An 18806-nucleotide genomic window follows, 5' to 3' on the forward strand; every position below is an offset into this window, starting at 1 on the left:
ACAACACCACACGGTGATGCAGAGAAACCAACCCAAGGTTGATGTATAACAACTGAAAAGAAAACAGGGATCACAGGAAACCTGAAATCAAGACCTCCAGGAAAAGAAGGTCAACCAGGAGTCGCAGCTCCAGCAACCAGAATGGCCCCAGCGAAGTCCCCCCGGGACTGCAAGAGACCCACCCACCAGGCGGGGGACGACCACGCCGAAGCCAGATAACACTCCACAGAGGAGACACCCACTAAGGGGGCCCAGGGAACAGAGCCGCACCTCGCGGACCGACCCTGGGCCCCCGCCGGATCCACCGAACCCAGCGAAGCGTAGGGAAGGATGTCTGCGTACGCCCACGAACCCAGGTGGAACGAGGGCAAGCGGCCCGAACGAACCGGGCCAAAAGACACAACACAGGTCATCCCACCGGGAAAGGAAAGACGTGCGGCCAAGAGAAGCCACAACAGCACGCCGAACAACCAGCACGGACAAGGGAGGAACCTCGTCGGCCGGGAAAAGCGGTAAATATACCACCTGAGTCCGAGGCCCCAGAGAAGGAACCCCGGGAAGGACACGGGGGACATGCCGGAGGAGCAACCCCGTCCGGCAAAACCCGCAAGAAGAGCGGGGAGCGGAGGAACGACCCCCGCACGCCCATCCGCCCAGCAGACACCATCGCCACCAGGGAAAACCACCTGAACGGCGAGGAACCGCAAAGCCACCGAGGGCCGGGGCCCAAAAGGGCGGACCCCGAAGAGCTCGTAGAACGAGAGAGAAAACTCCTGTGGAACGCCTCACGAATTTGCGAGTCACCCTTGCGCAGGGGCCCTGCAAATCTCCTCTGTAACGTTCCAATATTAGTATATGTGCAGCCGAAGCGAGCACCCAAGGGGGAGACCGGCAGAGCGCCCGTGGGCGAAGGATAAATAACATCGGAGCCAAGCGAGCCACCATGGAAACCCGGTCGACGAACACCGGACTGTGGAAGGCCCGCAAGGCCCCCCACCGGCCCCCCAGGGAAGAAGGGGCCACGTTCCAGGAACACCCTTCAGACCGGAAAACCAAGACCCACAAGGGGACCACGGAGGCGGGGACAGCACCAAGCCGACCGTGCCAACGCGAGAAGGGCGCCCAGCGCCGGGCACAGGCAGAGCCCGTGGCAGACCTGCGGGAACCCAGTAGCAATTATGGAATACATCTACAGCACTGGCTGGATTCGAACCCTGGCCAGTGAGTATACATCCAATTTCCTGAGGGGTGTTGCAACCACCAGCATGTATCAACACACAGGAGAATGCGCCGGACCCAGAAGCCCACATAATGGCTCGGGCCCATCAGTAACGACCGGGGGAGACACGGGCAAGTATCACTCCACACCCCCGGCCGCCCCCCCCCCCCCCTGTAGACCCTTGGCACGCAATAGCAGCACCTAACCGGCCCCACAGGACCGGGGGAAGGAAGAGGGGGGGGGGGGATTTTTAGGCATAAGGCACCAGAGACCGCTAGAGCAGGTCCACACCCTAAAACCCCAGGGCCAGCTCACGCCGGCCCATCTTACCTGAACAGTGCTCTGGAGAGAATCGTGCAGAACAAAAAAAACAGGCTGATTGGTTGGGCCGGCCCGCCTCTTATAGAGGTCAGGTGGGACTGGTCGGCCATGTTGGGAGGGGGTGGGAGGTGGTTTCTTTTGCTTTGGAGGGTTCTGTTGTGGAGCTAAAGCTCACTATGTAACTCAGGGGGCGAGGAAGACTAACGAGGAGGTAATGTTTGTAAGGGACCCTAGTAGCGCCAATCCAGTAGTGTTTGTAAGGGGCGTTTGTAAGGGACCCTAGCAGAGCCAATCCAGTAATGTTTGTAAGGGACCCTAGTAGCGCCAATCCAGTAGTGTTTGTAAGGGGCGTTTGTAAGGGACCCTAGCAGAGCCAATCCAGTAATGTTTGTAAGGGACCCTAGTAGCGCCAATCCAGTAGTGTTTGTAAGGGGCGTTTGTAAGGGACCCTAGCAGAGCCAATCCAGTAATGTTTGTAAGGGACCCTAGTAGCGCCAATTCAGTAGTGTTTGTAAGGGGCGTTTGTAAGTGACCCTAGCAGAGCCAATCCAGGTATGTTTGTAAGGGACCCTAGTAGCGCCAATCCAGTAGTGTTTGTAAGGGGCGTTTGTAAGGGACCCTAGCAGAGCCTATCCAGTAATGTTTGTAAGGGACCCTAGTAGCGCCAATCCAGTAGTGTTTGTAAGGGGCGTTTGTAAGGGACCCTAGCAGAGCCAATCCAGTAATGTTTGTAAGGGACCCTAGTAGCGCCAATCCAGTAGTGTTTGTAAGGGGTGTTTGTAAGGGACCCTAGCAGAGCCAATCCAGTAATGTTTGTAAGGGGCGTTTGTAAGGGACCCTAGTAGCGCCAATCCAGTAGTGTTTGTAAGGCACGTTTGTAAGGGAGCCTAGCAGAGCCAATCCAGTAATGTTTGTAAGGGACCCTAGTTGCGCCAATCCAGTAGTGTTTGTAAGGGGCGTTTGTAAGGGACCCTAGCAGAGCCAATCCAGTAATGTTTGTAAGGGACCCTAGTAGCGCCAATCCAGTAGTGTTTGTAAGGGGCGTTTGTAAGGGACCCTAGCAGAGCCAATCCAGTAATGTTTGTAAGGGACCCTAGTAGCGCCAATCCAGTAGTGTTTGTAAGGGGCGTTTGTAAGGGACCCTAGCAGAGTCTATCCAGTAATGTTTGTAAGGGACCCTAGTAGCGCCAATCCAGTAGTGTTTGTAAGGGGTGTTTGTAAGGGCCCCTCGCAGAGCCAATCCAGTAATGTTTGTATAGGGACCCTAGTAGCGCCAATCCAGTAGTGTTTGTAAGGGGCGTTTGTAAGGGACCCTAGCAGAGCCAATCCAGTAATGTTTGTAAGGGACCCTAGTAGCGCCAATCCAGTAGTGTTTGTAAGGGGCGTTTGTAAGGGACCGTAGCAGAGCCAATCCAGTAATGTTTGTAAGGGACCCTAGTAGCGCCAATCCAGTAGTGTTTGTAAGGGGCGTTTGTAAGGGACCCTAGCAGAGCCAATCCAGTAATGTTTGTAAGGGGCGTTTGTAAGGGACCCTAGTAGCGCCAATCCAGTAGTGTTTGTAAGGCACGTTTGTAAGGGACCCTAGCAGAGCCAATCCAGTAATGTTTGTAAGGGACCCTAGTAGCGCCAATCCAGTAGTGTTTGTAAGGGGTGTTTGTAAGGGACCCTAGCAGAGCCAATCCAGTAATGTTTGTAAGGACCCTAGTAGCGCCAATCCAGTAGTGTTTGTAAGGGGCGTTTGTAAGGGACCCTAGCAGAGCCAATCCAGTAATGTTTGTAAGGGACCCTAGTAGCGCCAATCCAGTAGTGTTTGTAAGGGGCGTTTGTAAGGGACCCTAGCAGAGCCAATCCAGTAATGTTTGTAAGGGACCCTAGTAGCGCCAATCCAGTAGTGTTTGTAAGGGGCGTTTGTAAGGGACCCTAGCAAAGCCAATCCAGTAATGTTTGTAAGGGACCCTAGTAGCGCCAATCCAGTAGTGTTTGTAAGGGGCGTTTGTAAGGGACCCTCGCAGAGCCAATCCAGTAATGTTTGTAAGGGACCCTAGTAGCGCCAATCCAGTAGTGTTTGTAAGGGGCGTTTGTAAGTGACCCTAGCAGAGCCAATCCAGTAATGTTTGTAAAGGAGCCTAGTAGCGCCATTCCAGTAGTGTTTGTAAGGGGCGTTTGTAAGGGACCCTAGCAGAGCCAATCCAGTAATGTTTGTAAGGGACCCTAGTAGCGCCAATCCAGTAGTGTTTGTAAGGGGCGTTTGTAAGGGACCCTAGCAGAGCCAATCCAGTAATGTTTGTAAGGGACCCTAGTAGCGCCAATCCAGTAGTGTTTGTATGGGGCGTTTGTAAGGGACCCTAGCAGAGCCAATCCAGTAATGTTTGTAAGGGGCGTTTGTAAGTGACCCTAGCAGAGCCAATCCAGTTATGTTTGTAAGGGACCCTAGTAGCGCCAATCCAGTAGTGTTTGTAAGGGGCATTTGTAAGTGACCCTAGCAGAGCCAATCCAGTTATGTTTGTAAGGGACCCTAGTAGCGCCAATCCAGTAGTGTTTGTAAGGGGCGTTTGTAAGGGACCCTAGCAGAGCCAATCCAGTAATGTTTGTAAGGGTCCCTAGTAGCGCCAATCCAGTAGTGTTTGTAAGGGGTGTTTGTAAGGGACCCTAGCAGAGCCAATCCAGTAATGTTTGTAAGGGGCGTTTGTAAGGGACCCTAGTAGCGCCAATCCAGTAGTGTTTGTAAGGCACGTTTGTAAGGGAGCCTAGCAGAGCCAATCCAGTAATGTTTGTAAGGGACCCTAGTTGCGCCAATCCAGTAGTGTTTGTAAGGGGCGTTTGTAAGGGACGCTAGCAGAGCCAATCCAGTAATGTTTGTAAGGGAGCCTAGTAGCGCCAATCCAGTAGTGTTTGTAAGGGGCGTTTGTAAGGGACCCTAGCAGAGCCAATCCAGTAATGTTTGTAAGGGACCCTAGTAGCGCCAATCCAGTAGTGTTTGTAAGGGGCGTTTGTAAGGGACCCTAGCAGAGCCAATCCAGTAATGTTTGTAAGGGACCCTAGTAGCGCCAATCCAGCAGTGTTTGTAAGGGGCGTTTGTAAGGGACCCTAGCAGAGCCAATCCAGTAATGTTTGTAAGGGACCCTAGTAGCGCCAATCCAGTAGTGTTTGTAAGGGGTGTTTGTAAGGGACCCTAGCAGAGCCAATCCAGTAATGTTTGTAAGGGACCCTAGTAGCGCCAATCCAGTAGTGTTTGTAAGGGGCGTTTGTAAGGGACCCTAGCAGAGCCAATCCAGTAATGTTTGTAAGGGAACCTAGTAGCGCCAATCCAGTAGTGTTTGTAAGGGGCGTTTGTAAGGGACCCTAGCAGAGCCAATCCAGTAATGTTTGTAAGGGGCCCTAGTAGCGCCAATCCAGTAGTGTTTGTAAGGGGCGTTTGTAAGGGACTCTAGCAGAGCCAATCCAGTAATGTTTGTAAGGGACCCTAGTAGCGCCAATCCAGTAGTGTTTGTAAGGGGCGTTTGTAAGGGACCCTAGCAGAGCCAATCCAGTAATGTTTGTAAGGGACCCTAGAAGCGCCAATCCAGTAGTGTTTGTAAGGGGCGTTTGTAAGGGACCCTAGCAGAGCCAATTCAGTAATGTTTGTAAGGGACCCTAGTAGCGCCAATCCAGTAGTGTTTGTAAGGGGCGTTTGTAAGGGACCCTAGCAGAGCCAATCCAGTAATGTTTGTAAGGGACCCTAGTAGCGCCAATCCAGTAGTGTTTGTAAGGGGCCCTAGTAGCGCCAATCCAGTACTGTTTGTAAGGGAGCCTAGTAGCGCCAATCCAGCAGTGTTTGTAAGGGGCGTTTGTAAGTGACCCTAGCAGAGCCAATCCAGTTATGTTTGTAAGGGGCCCTAGTAGCGCCAATCCAGTAGTGTTTGTAAGGGGCGTTTGTACGGGACCCTAGCAGAGCCTATCCAGTAATGTTTGTAAGGGACCCTAGTAGCGCCAATCCTGTAGTGTTTGTAAGGGGCGTTTGTAAGGGACCCTAGCAGAGCCAATCCAGTAATGTTTGTAAGGGACCCTAGTAGCGCCAATCCAGTAGTGTTTGTAAGGGGCGTTTGTAAGTGACCCTAGCAGAGCCAATCCAGTAATGTTTGTAAGGGACCCTAGTAGCGCCAATCCAGTAGTGTTTGTAAGGGGTGTTTGTAAGGGACCCTAGCAGAGCCAATCCAGTAATGTTTGTAAGGGGCGTTTGTAAGGGACCCTAGTAGCGCCAATCCAGTAGTGTTTGTAAGGCACGTTTGTAAGGGAGCCTAGCAGAGCCAATCCAGTAATGTTTGTAAGGGACCCTAGTAGCGCCAATTCAGTAGTGTTTGTAAGGGGCGTTTGTAAGGGACCCTAGCAGAGCCAATCCAGTAATGTTTATAAGGGAACCTAGTAGCGCCAATCCAGTAGTGTTTGTAAGGGGCGTTTGTAAGGGACCCTAGCAGAGCCAATCCAGTAATGTTTGTAAGGGGCGTTTGTAAGTGACCCTAGCAGAGCCAATCCAGTAATGTTTGTAAGGGACCCTAGTAGCGCCAATCCAGTAGTGTTTGTAAGGGGCGTTTGTAAGGGACCCTAGCAGAGCCAATCCAGTAATGTTTGTAAGGGACCCTAGTAGCGCCAATCCAGTAGTGTTTGTAAGGGGCGTTTGTAAGGGACCCTAGCAGAGCCAATCCAGTAATGTTTGTAAGGGACCCTAGTAGCGCCAATCCAATAGTGTTTGTAAGGGGCGTTTGTAAGGGACCGTAGCAGAGCCAATCCAGTAATGTTTGTAAGGGACCCTAGTAGCGCCAATCCAGCAGTGTTTGTAAGGGGCGTTTGTAAGGGACCCTAGCAGAGCCAATCCAGTAATGTTTGTAAGGGACCCTAGTAGCGCCAATCCAGTAGTGTTTGTAAGGGGCGTTTGTAAGTGACCCTAGCAGAGCCAATTCAGTAATGTTTTTAAGGGACCCTAGTAGCGCCAATCCAGTAGTGTTTGTAAGGGGTGTTTGTAAGGGACCCTAGCAGAGCCAATCCAGTAATGTTTGTAAGGGGCGTTTGTAAGGGACCCTAGTAGCGCCAATCCAGTAGTGTTTGTAAGGCACGTTTGTAAGGGAGCCTAGCAGAGCCAATCCAGTAATGTTTGTAAGGGACCCTAGTAGCGCCAATTCAGTAGTGTTTGTAAGGGGCGTTTGTAAGGGACCCTAGCAGAGCCAATCCAGTAATGTTTATAAGGGAACCTAGTAGCGCCAATCCAGTAGTGTTTGTAAGGGGCGTTTGTAAGGGACCCTAGCAGAGCCAATCCAGTAATGTTTGTAAGGGGCGTTTGTAAGGGACCCTAGCAGAGCCAATCCAGTAATGTTTGTAAGGGACCCTAGTAGCGCCAATCCAGTAGTGTTTGTAAGGGGCGTTTGTAAGGGACCCTAGCAGAGCCAATCCAGTAATGTTTGTAAGGGACCCTAGTAGCGCCAATCCAGTAGTGTTTGTAAGGGGCGTTTGTAAGGGACCGTAGCAGAGCCAATCCAGTAATGTTTGTAAGGGACCCTAGTAGCGCCAATCCAGCAGTGTTTGTAAGGGGCGTTTGTAAGGGACCCTAGCAGAGCCAATCCAGTAATGTTTGTAAGGGGCGTTTGTAAGGGACCCTAGTAGCGCCAATCCAGTAGTGTTTGTAAGGCACGTTTGTAAGGGACCCTAGCAGAGCCAATCCAGTAATGTTTGTAAGGGACCCTAGTAGCGCCAATCCAGTAGTGTTTGTAAGGGGCGTTTGTAAGGGACCCTAGCAGAGCCAATCCAGTAATGTTTGTAAGGGAACCTAGTAGCGCCAATCCAGTAGTGTTTGTAAGGGGCGTTTGTAAGGGACCCTAGCAGAGCCAATCCAGTAATGTTTCTAAGGGACCCTAGTAGCGCCAATCCAGTAGTGTTTGTAAGGGGCGTTTGTAAGGGACCCTAGCAGAGCCAATCCAGTAATGTTTGTAAGGGACCCTAGTAGCGCCAATCCAGTAGTGTTTGTAAGGGGCGTTTGTAAGGGACCCTAGCAGAGCCAATCCAGTAATGTTTGTAAGGGACCCTAGTAGCGCCAATCCAGTAGTGTTTGTAAGGGGCGTTTGTAAGGGACCCTAGCAGAGCCAATCCAGTAATGTTTGTAAGGGACCCTAGTAGCGCCAATCCAGTAGTGTTTGTAAGGGGCGTTTGTAAGTGACCCTAGCAGAGCCAATCCAGTAATGTTTGTAAGGGACCCTAGTAGCGCCAATCCAGTAGTGTTTGTAAGGGGCGTTTGTAAGGGACCCTAGCAGAGCCAATCCAGTAATGTTTGTAAGGGACCCTAGTAGCGCCAATCCAGCAGTGTTTGTAAGGGGCGTTTGTAAGGGACCCTAGCAGAGCCAATCCAGTAATGTTTGTAAGGGACCCTAGTAGCGCCAATCCAGTAGTGTTTGTAAGGGGCGTTTGTAAGGGACCCTAGCAGAGCCTATCCAGTAATGTTTGTAAGGGACCCTAGTAGCGCCAATCCAGTAGTGTTTGTAAGGGGCGTTTGTAAGGGACCCTCGCAGAGCCAATCCAGTAATGTTTGTAAGGGACCCTAGTAGCGCCAATCCAGTAGTGTTTGTAAGGGGCGTTTGTAAGGGACCCTAGCAGAGCCTATCCAGTAATGTTTGTAAGGGACCCTAGTAGCGCCAATCCAGTAGTGTTTGTAAGGGGCGTTTGTAAGGGACCCTCGCAGAGCCAATCCAGTAATGTTTGTAAGGGACCCTAGTAGCGCCAATCCAGTAGTGTTTGTAAGGGGCGTTTCTAAGGGACCCTAGCAGAGCCAATCCAGTAATGTTTGTAAGGGACCCTAGTAGCGCCAATCCAGTAGTGTTTGTAAGGGGCGTTTGTAAGGGACCCTAGCAGAGCCAATTCAGTAATGTTTGTAAGGGACCCTAGTAGCGCCAATCCAGTAGTGTTTGTAAGGGGCGTTTGTAAGGGACCCTAGCAGAGCCAATCCAGTAATGTTTGTAAGGGACCCTAGTAGCGCCAATCCAGTAGTGTTTGTAAGGGGCGTTTGTAAGGGACCCTAGCAGAGCCAATCCAGTAATGTTTGTAAGGGACCCTAGTAGCGCCAATCCAGTAGTGTTTGTAAGGGGCGTTTGTAAGTGACCCTAGCAGAGCCAATCCAGTAATGTTTGTAAGGGAGCCTAGTAGCGCCAATCCAGTGTTGTTTGTAAGGGGCGTTTGTAAGTGACCCTAGCAGAGCCAATCCAGTTATGTTTGTAAGGGACCCTAGTAGCGCCAATCCAGTTGTGTTTGTAAGGGGCGTTTGTACGGGACCCTAGCAGAGCCTATCCAGTAATGTTTGTAAGGGACCCTAGTAGCGCCAATCCAGTAGTGTTTGTAAGGGGCGTTTGTAAGTGACCCTAGCAGAGCCAATCCAGTAATGTTTGTAAGGGACCCTAGTAGCGCCAATCCAGTAGTGTTTGTAAGGGGCGTTTGTAAGGGACCCTAGCAGAGCCAATCCAGTAATGTTTGTAAGGGACCCTAGTAGCGCCAATCCAGTAGTGTTTGTAAGGGGCGTTTGTAAGTGACCCTAGCAGAGCCAATCCAGTAATGTTTGTAAGGGACCCTAGTAGCGCCAATCCAGTAGTGTTTGTAAGGGGCGTTTGTAAGGGACCCTAGCAGAGCCAATCCAGTAATGTTTGTAAGGGACCCTAGTAGCGCCAATCCAGTAGTGTTTGTAAGGGGCGTTTGTAAGGGACCCTAGCAGAGCCAATCCAGTAATGTTTGTAAGGGACCCTAGTAGCGCCAATCCAGTAGTGTTTGTAAGGGGCGTTTGTAAGGGACCCTAGCAGAGCCAATCCAGTAATGTTTGTAAGGGACCCTAGTAGCGCCAATCCAGTAGTGTTTGTAAGGGGCGTTTGTAAGTGACCCTAGCAGAGCCAATCCAGTAATGTTTGTAAGGGAGCCTAGTAGCGCCAATCCAGTAGTGTTTGTAAGGGGCGTTTGTAAGTGACCCTAGTAGCGCCAATCCAGTTGTGTTTGTAAGGGGCGTTTGTACGGGACCCTAGCAGAGCCTATCCAGTAATGTTTGTAAGGGACCCTAGTAGCGCCAATCCAGTAGTGTTTGTAAGGGGCGTTTGTAAGTGACCCTAGCAGAGCCAATCCAGTAATGTTTGTAAGGGACCCTAGTAGCGCCAATCCAGTAGTGTTTGTAAGGGGCGTTTGTAAGGGACCCTAGCAGAGCCAATCCAGTAATGTTTGTAAGGGACCCTAGTAGCGCCAATCCAGTAGTGTTTGTAAGGGGCGTTTGTAAGTGACCCTAGCAGAGCCAATCCAGTAATGTTTGTAAGGGACCCTAGTAGCGCCAATCCAGTAGTGTTTGTAAGGGGCGTTTGTAAGGGACCCTAGCAGAGCCAATCCAGTAATGTTTGTAAGGGAGCCTAGTAGCGCCAATCCAGTAGTGTTTGTAAGGGGCGTTTGTAAGGGAGCCTAGCAGAGCCAATCCAGTAATGTTTGTAAGGGACCCTAGTAGCGCCAATCCAGTAGTGTTTGTAAGGGGCGTTTGTAAGGGACCCTCGCAGAGCCAATCCAGTAATGTTTGTAAGGGACCCTAGTAGCGCCAATCCAGTAGTTTTTGTAAGGGGCGTTTGTAAGGGACCCTAGCAGAGCCAATCCAGTAATGTTTGTAAGGGACCCTAGTAGCGCCAATCCAGTAGTGTTTGTAAGGGGCGTTTGTAAGGGACCCTAGCAGAGCCAATCCAGTAATGTTTGTAAGGGACCCTAGTAGCGCCAATCCAGTAGTGTTTGTAAGGGGCGTTTGTAAGTGACCCTAGCAGAGCCAATCCAGTAATGTTTGTAAGGGACCCTAGTAGCGCCAATCCAGTAGTGTTTGTAAGGGGCGTTTGTAAGGGACCCTAGCAGAGCCAATCCAGTAATGTTTGTAAGGGACCCTAGTAGCGCCAATCCAGCAGTGTTTGTAAGGGGCGTTTGTAAGGGACCCTAGCAGAGCCAATCCAGTAATGTTTGTAAGGGACCCTAGTAGCGCCAATCCAGTAGTGTTTGTAAGGGGCGTTTGTAAGGGACCCTAGCAGAGCCTATCCAGTAATGTTTGTAAGGGACCCTAGTAGCGCCAATCCAGTAGTGTTTGTAAGGGGCGTTTGTAAGGGACCCTCGCAGAGCCAATCCAGTAATGTTTGTAAGGGACCCTAGTAGCGCCAATCCAGTAGTGTTTGTAAGGGGCGTTTGTAAGGGACCCTAGCAGAGCCTATCCAGTAATGTTTGTAAGGGACCCTAGTAGCGCCAATCCAGTAGTGTTTGTAAGGGGCGTTTGTAAGGGACCCTCGCAGAGCCAATCCAGTAATGTTTGTAAGGGACCCTAGTAGCGCCAATCCAGTAGTGTTTGTAAGGGGCGTTTGTAAGGGACCCTAGCAGAGCCAATCCAGTAATGTTTGTAAGGGACCCTAGTAGCGCCAATCCAGTAGTGTTTGTAAGGGGCGTTTGTAAGGGACCCTAGCAGAGCCAATCCAGTAATGTTTGTAAGGGACCCTACTAGCGCCAATCCAGTAGTGTTTGTAAGGGGCGTTTGTAAGGGACCCTAGCAGAGCCAATTCAGTAATGTTTGTAAGGGACCCTAGTAGCGCCAATCCAGTAGTGTTTGTAAGGGGCGTTTGTAAGGGACCCTAGCAGAGCCAATCCAGTAATGTTTGTAAGGGACCCTAGTAGCGCCAATCCAGTAGTGTTTGTAAGGGGCGTTTGTAAGGGTCCCTAGCAGAGCCAATCCAGTAATGTTTGTAAGGGACCCTAGTAGCGCCAATCCAGTAGTGTTTGTAAGGGGCGTTTGTAAGTGACCCTAGCAGAGCCAATCCAGTAATGTTTGTAAGGGAGCCTAGTAGCGCCAATCCAGTAGTGTTTGTAAGGGGCGTTTGTAAGTGACCCTAGCAGAGCCAATCCAGTTATGTTTGTAAGGGACCCTAGTAGCGCCAATCCAGTTGTGTTTGTAAGGGGCGTTTGTACGGGACCCTAGCAGAGCCTATCCAGTAATGTTTGTAAGGGAGCCTAGTAGCGCCAATCCAGTAGTGTTTGTAAGGGGCGTTTGTAAGTGACCCTAGCAGAGCCAATCCAGTTATGTTTGTAAGGGACCCTAGTAGCGCCAATCCAGTTGTGTTTGTAAGGGGCGTTTGTACGGGACCCTAGCAGAGCCTATCCAGTAATGTTTGTAAGGGACCCTAGTAGCGCCAATCCAGTAGTGTTTGTAAGGGGCGTTTGTAAGTGACCCTAGCAGAGCCAATCCAGTAATGTTTGTAAGGGACCCTAGTAGCGCCAATCCAGTAGTGTTTGTAAGGGGCGTTTGTAAGTGACCCTAGCAGAGCCAATTCAGTAATGTTTGTAAGGGACCCTAGTAGCGCCAATCCAGTAGTGTTTGTAAGGGGTGTTTGTAAGGGACCCTAGCAGAGCCAATCCAGTAATGTTTGTAAGGGGCGTTTGTAAGGGACCCTAGTAGCGCCAATCCAGTAGTGTTTGTAAGGCACGTTTGTAAGGGAGCCTAGCAGAGCCAATCCAGTAATGTTTGTAAGGGACCCTAGTAGCGCCAATTCAGTAGTGTTTGTAAGGGGCGTTTGTAAGGGACCCTAGCAGAGCCAATCCAGTAATGTTTGTAAGGGGCGTTTGTAAGTGACCCTAGCAGAGCCAATCCAGTAGTGTTTGTAAGGGACCCTAGTAGCGCCAATCCAGTAGTGTTTGTAAGGCACGTTTGTAAGGGAGCCTAGCAGAGCCAATCCAGTAATGTTTGTAAGGGACCCTAGTAGCGCCAATCCAGTAGTGTTTGTAAGGGGTGTTTGTAAGGGACCCTAGCAGAGCCAATCCAGTAATGTTTGTAAGGGGCGTTTGTAAGGGACCCTAGTAGCGCCAATCCAGTAGTGTTTGTAAGGCACGTTTGTAAGGGAGCCTAGCAGAGCCAATCCAGTAATGTTTGTAAGGGACCCTAGTAGCGCCAATCCAGTAGTGTTTGTAAGGCACGTTTGTAAGGGAGCCTAGCAGAGACAATCCAGTAATGTTTGTAAGGGACCCTAGTAGCGCCAATCCAGTAGTGTTTGTAAGGGGCGTTTGTAAGGGACCCTAGCAGATCCAATCCAGTAATGTTTGTAAGGGACCCTAGTAGCGCCAATCCAGTAGTGTTTGTAAGGGGCGTTTGTAAGGGACCCTAGCAGAGCCAATCCAGTAATGTTTGTAAGGGACCCTAGTAGCGCCAATCCAATAGTGTTTGTAAGGGGCGTTTGTAAGGGACCGTAGCAGAGCCAATCCAGTAATGTTTGTAAGGGACCCTAGTAGCGCCAATCCAGTAGTGTTTGTAAGGGGCGTTTGTAAGGGACCCTAGCAGAGCCAATCCAGTAATGTTTGTAAGGGGCGTTTGTAAGGGACCCTAGTAGCGCCAATCCAGTAGTGTTTGTAAGGCACGTTTGTAAGGGAGCCTAGCAGAGCCAATCCAGTAATGTTTGTAAGGGACCCTAGTAGCGCCAATCCAGTAGTGTTTGTAAGGCACGTTTGTAAGGGAGCCTAGCAGAGCCAATCCAGTAGTGTTTGTAAGGGACCCTAGTAGCGCCAATCCAGTAGTGTTTGTAAGGGGCGTTTGTAAGGGACCCGAGCAGATCCAATCCAGTAATGTTTGTAAGGGACCCTAGTAGCGCCAATCCAGTAGTGTTTGTAAGGGGCGTTTGTAAGGGACCCTAGCAGAGCCAATCCAGTAATGTTTGTAAGGGACCCTAGTAGCGCCAATCCAATAGTGTTTGTAAGGGGCGTTTGTAAGGGACCGTAGCAGAGCCAATCCAGTAATGTTTGTAAGGTACCCTAGTAGCGCCAATCCAGTAGTGTTTGTAAGGGGAGTTTGTAAGGGACCCTAGCAGAGCCAATCCAGTAATGTTTGTAAGGGACCCTAGTAGCGCCAATCCAGTAGTGTTTGTAAGGGGCGTTTGTAAGGGACCCTAGCATAGCCAATCCAGTAATGTTTGTAAGGGACCCTAGTAGCGCCAATCCAGTAGTGTTTGTAAGGGGCGTTTGTAAGGGACCCTAGCAGAGCCAATCCAGTAATGTTTGTAAGGGACCCTAGTAGCGCCAATCCAGTAGTGTTTGTAAGGGGCGTTTGTAAGTGACCCTAGCAGAGCCAATCCAGTAATGTTTGTAAGGGACCCTAGTAGCGCCAATCCAGGAGTGTTTGTAAGGGGCGTTTGTAAGGGAACCTAGCAGAGCCAATCCAGTAATGTTTGTAAGGGACCCTAGTAGCGCCAATCCAGCAGTGTTTGTAAGGGGCGTTTGTAAGGGACCCTAGCAGAGCCAATCCAGTAATGTTTGTAAGGGACCCTAGTAGCGCCAATCCAGTAGTGTTTGTAAGGGGCGTTTGTAAGGGACCCTAGCAGAGCCTATCCAGTAATGTTTGTAAGGGACCCTAGTAGCGCCAATCCAGTAGTGTTTGTAAGGGGCGTTTGTAAGGGACCCTCGCAGAGCCAATCCAGTAATGTTTGTAAGGGGCGTTTGTAAGGGACCCTAGTAGCGCCAATCCAGTAGTGTTTGTAAGGGGCGTTTGTAAGGGACCCCAGCAGAGCCAATCCAGTAATGTTTGTAAGGGAACGTAGCAGAGCCAATCCAGTAGTGTTTGTAAGGGGCGTTTGTAAGGGACCCTAGTAGCGCCAATCCAGTAGTGTTTGTAAGGGGCGTTTGTAAGGGACCCTAGCAGAGCCAATCCAGTAATGTTTGTAAGGGACCCTAGTAGCGCCAATCCAGTAGTGTTTGTAAGGGGCGTTTGTAAGGGACCCTAGCAGAGCCAATCCAGTAATGTTTGTAAGGGACCCTAGTAGCGCCAATCCAGTAGTGTTTGTAAGGGGCGTTTGTAAGGGACCCTAGCAGAGCCAATCCAGTAATGTTTGTAAGGGACCCTAGCAGAGCCAATCCAGTAGTGTTTGTAAGGGGCGTTTGTAAGGGACCCTAGCAGAGCCAATACAGTAATGTTTGTAAGGGACCCTAGCAGAGCCAATCCAGTAGTGTTTGTAAGGGACCCTAGTAGCGCCAATCCAGTAGTGTTTGTAAGGGGCGTTTGTAAGGGACCCTAGCAGAGCCAATCCAGTAATGTTTGTAAGGGACCCTAGTAGCGCCAATCCAGTAGTGTTTGTAAGGGGCGTTTGTAAGGGACCCTAGCAGAGCCAATCCAGTAATGTTTGTAAGGGACCCTAGTAGCGCCAATCCAGTAGTGTTTGTAAGGGGCGTTTGTAAGGGACCCTAGCAGAGCCAATCCAGTAATGTTTGTAAGGGACCCTAGTAGCGCCAATCCAGTAGTGCTTGTAAGGGGCGTTTGTAAGGGACCCTAGCAGAGCCAATCCAGTAATGTTTGTAAGGGACCCTAGTAGCGCCAATCCTATAGTGTTTGTAAGGGGCGTTTGTAAGGGACCGTATCAGAGCCAATCCAGTAATGTTTGTAAGGGACCCTAGTAGCGCCAATCCAGTAGTGTTTGTAAGGGGCGTTTGTAAGGGACCCTAGCAGAGCCAATCCAGTAATGTTTGTAAGGGGCGTTTGTAAGGGACCCTAGTAGCGCCAATCCAGTAGTGTTGGTAAGGCACGTTTGTAAGGGACCCTAGCAGAGCCAATCCAGTAATGTTTGTAAGGGACCCTAGTAGCGCCAATCCAGTAGTGTTTGTAAGGGGTGTTTGTAAGGGACCCTAGCAGAGCCAATCCAGTAATGTTTGTAAGGGAACCTAGTAGCGCCAATCCAGTATTGTTTGTAAGGGGCGTTTGTAAGGGACCCTAGCAGAGCCAATCCAGTAATGTTTGTAAGGGACCCTAGTAGCGCCAATCCAGTAGTGTTTGTAAGGGGCGTTTGTAAGGGACCCTAGCAGAGCCAATCCAGTAATGTTTGTAAGGGACCCTAGTAGCGCCAATCCAGTAGTGTTTGTAAGGGGCGTTTGTAAGGGACCCTCGCAGAGCCAATCCAGTAATGTTTGTAAGGGACCCTAGTAGCGCCAATCCAGTAGTGTTTGTAAGGGGCGTTTGTAAGTGACCCTAGCAGAGCCAATCCAGTAATGTTTGTAAGGGAGCCTAGTAGGGCCAATCCAGTAATGTTTGTAAGGGGCGTTTGTAAGGGACCCTAGCAGAGCCAATCCAGTAATGTTTGTAAGGGACCCTAGTAGCGCCAATCCAGTAGTGTTTGTAAGGGGCGTTTGTAAGGGACCCTAGCAGAGCCAATCCAGTAATGTTTGTAAGGGACCCTAGTAGCGCCAATCCAGTAGTGTTTGTAAGGGGCGTTTGTAAGGGACCCTAGCAAAGCCAATCCAGTAATGTTTGTAAGGGACCCTAGTAGCGCCAATCCAGTAGTGTTTGTAAGGGGCGTTTGTAAGGGACCCTAGCAGAGCCAATCCAGTAATGTTTGTAAGGGACCCTAGTAGCGCCAATCCAGTAGTGTTTGTAAGGGGCGTTTGTAAGGGACCCTCGCAGAGCCAATCCAGTAATGTTTGTAAGGGACCCTAGTAGCGCCAATCCAGTAGTGTTTGTAAGGGGCGTTTGTAAGTGACCCTAGCAGAGCCAATCCAGTAATGTTTGTAAGGGAGCCTAGTAGGGCCAATCCAGTAATGTTTGTAAGGGGCGTTTGTAAGGGACCCTAGCAGAGCCAATCCAGTAATGTTTGTAAGGGACCCTAGTAGCGCCAATCCAGTAGTGTTTGTAAGGGGCGTTTGTAAGGGACCCTAGCAGAGCCAATCCAGTAATGTTTGTAAGGGACCCTAGTAGCGCCAATCCAGTAGTGTTTGTAAGGGGCGTTTGTAAGGGACCCTAGCAGAGCCAATCCAGTAATGTTTGTAAGGGACCCTAGTAGCGCCAATCCAGTAGTGCTTGTAAGGGGCGTTTGTAAGGGACCCTAGCAGAGCAAATCCAGTGATGTTTGTAAGGGACCCTAGTAGCGCCAATCCAATAGTGTTTGTAAGGGGCGTTTGTAAGGGACCGTAGCAGAGCCAATCCAGTAATGTTTGTAAGGGACCCTAGTAGCGCCAATCAAGTAGTGTTTGTAAGGGGCGTTTGTAAGGGACCCTAGCAGAGCCAATCCAGTAATGTTTGTAAGGGGCGTTTGTAAGGGACCCTAGTAGCGCCAATCCAGTAGTGTTTGTAAGGCACGTTTGTAAGGGACCCTAGCAGAGCCAATCCAGTAATGTTTGTAAGGGACCCTAGTAGCGCCAATCCAGTAGTGTTTGTAAGGGGTGTTTGTAAGGGACCCTAGCAGAGCCAATCCAGTAATGTTTGTAAGGGAACCTAGTAGCGCCAATCCAGTAGTGTTTGTAAGGGGCGTTTGTAAGGGACCCTAGCAGAGCCAATCCAGTAATGTTTGTAAGGGACCCTAGTAGCGCCAATCCAGTAGTGTTTGTAAGGGGCGTTTGTAAGGGACCCTAGCAGAGCTAATCCAGTAATGTTTGTAAGGGACCCTAGTAGCGCCAATCCAGTAGTGTTTGTAAGGGGCGTTTGTAAGGGACCCTAGCAAAGCCAATCCAGTAATGCCCCGGTTACTTACCGGTAATCTTCATTACTCCGAGTATAGTCTTCCTTGCCACATGAGTTACATAGTGAGCTTTAGCTCCACAACAGAACCCTCCAAAGCAAAAGAAACCACCTCCCACCCCCTCCCAACATGGCCGACCAGTCCCACCTGACCTCTATAAGAGGCGGGCCGGCCCAACCAATCAGCCTGATCTACCAAGCAAACAATGAAGCCGATAGCCAGACAGGGAGGGGGGGAGGGAACTCATGTGGCGAGGAAGACTATACTCGGAGTAATGAAGATTACCGGTAAGTAACCGGGGCATTACCTCCTCGTTAGTCTTCCTCGCCCCCTGAGTTACATAGTGAGCCAATACCCAAGCCAACAAGGCTTCATTGACCACCATAAGAACAACACCACACGGTGATGCAGAGAAACCAACCCAAGGTTGATGTATAACAACTGAAAAGAAAACAGGGATCACAGGAAACCTGAAATCAAGACCTCCAGGAAAAGAAGGTCAACCAGGAGTCGCAGCTCCAGCAACCAGAATGGCCCCAGCGAAGTCCCCCCGGGACTGCAAGAGACCCACCCACCAGGCGGGGGACGACCACGCCGAAGCCAGATAACACTCCACAGAGGAGACACCCACTAAGGGGGCCCAGGGAACAGAGCCGCACCTCGCGGACCGACCCTGGGCCCCCGCCGGATCCACCGAACCCAGCGAAGCGTAGGGAAGGATGTCTGCGTACGCCCACGAACCCAGGTGGAACGAGGGCAAGCGGCCCGAACGAACCGGGCCAAAAGACACAACACAGGTCATCCCACCGGGAAAGGAAAGACGTGCGGCCAAGAGAAGCCACAACAGCACGCCGAACAACCAGCACGGACAAGGGAGGAACCTCGTCGGCCGGGAAAAGCGGTAAATATACCACCTGAGTCCGAGGCCCCAGAGAAGGAACCCCGGGAAGGACACGGGGGACATGCCGGAGGAGCAACCCCGTCCGGCAAAACCCGCAAGAAGAGCGGGGAGCGGAGGAACGACCCCCGCACGCCCATCCGCCCAGCAGACACCATCGCCACCAGGGAAAACCACCTGAACGGCGAGGAACCGCAAAGCCACCGAGGGCCGGGGCCCAAAAGGGCGGACCCCGAAGAGCTCGTAGAACGAGAGAGAAAACTCCTGTGGAACGCCTCACGAATTTGCGAGTCACCCTTGCGCAGGGGCCCTGCAAATCTCCTCTGTAACGTTCCAATATTAGTATATGTGCAGCCGAAGCGAGCACCCAAGGGGGAGACCGGCAGAGCGCCCGTGGGCGAAGGATAAATAACATCGGAGCCAAGCGAGCCACCATGGAAACCCGGTCGACGAACACCGGACTGTGGAAGGCCCGCAAGGCCCCCCACCGGCCCCCCAGGGAAGAAGGGGCCACGTTCCAGGAACACCCTTCAGACCGGAAAACCAAGACCCACAAGGGGACCACGGAGGCGGGGACAGCACCAAGCCGACCGTGCCAACGCGAGAAGGGCGCCCAGCGCCGGGCACAGGCAGAGCCCGTGGCAGACCTGCGGGAACCCAGTAGCAATTATGGAATACATCTACAGCACTGGCTGGATTCGAACCCTGGCCAGTGAGTATACATCCAATTTCCTGAGGGGTGTTGCAACCACCAGCATGTATCAACACACAGGAGAATGCGCCGGACCCAGAAGCCCACATAATGGCTCGGGCCCATCAGTAACGACCGGGGGAGACACGGGCAAGTATCACTCCACACCCCCGGCCGCCCCCCCCCCCCCTGTAG

At 51.1% G+C, this 18806-nt stretch overlaps 2 non-coding genes across 2 annotated transcripts; both read right to left on the reverse strand.

The window, feature by feature from the left end:
- Positions 1-769: 769 nt before the first annotated feature.
- LOC147689509 (U6 spliceosomal RNA) lies at positions 770-876 on the reverse strand. Its single transcript, XR_015300267.1, has one exon. It is a non-coding gene; the product is annotated as a U6 spliceosomal RNA (small nuclear RNA).
- A 17304-nt stretch (positions 877-18180) lies between these two features.
- On the reverse strand, positions 18181-18287 carry LOC147689510 (U6 spliceosomal RNA). Its single transcript, XR_015300277.1, has one exon. It is a non-coding gene; the product is annotated as a U6 spliceosomal RNA (small nuclear RNA).
- Between the last annotated feature and the right edge of the window lie 519 nt (positions 18288-18806).

Source organism: Lissotriton vulgaris, chromosome 9 (assembly GCF_964263255.1).
Source record: "Lissotriton vulgaris chromosome 9, aLisVul1.2, whole genome shotgun sequence".
NCBI lineage: Eukaryota > Metazoa > Chordata > Amphibia > Caudata > Salamandridae > Lissotriton > Lissotriton vulgaris.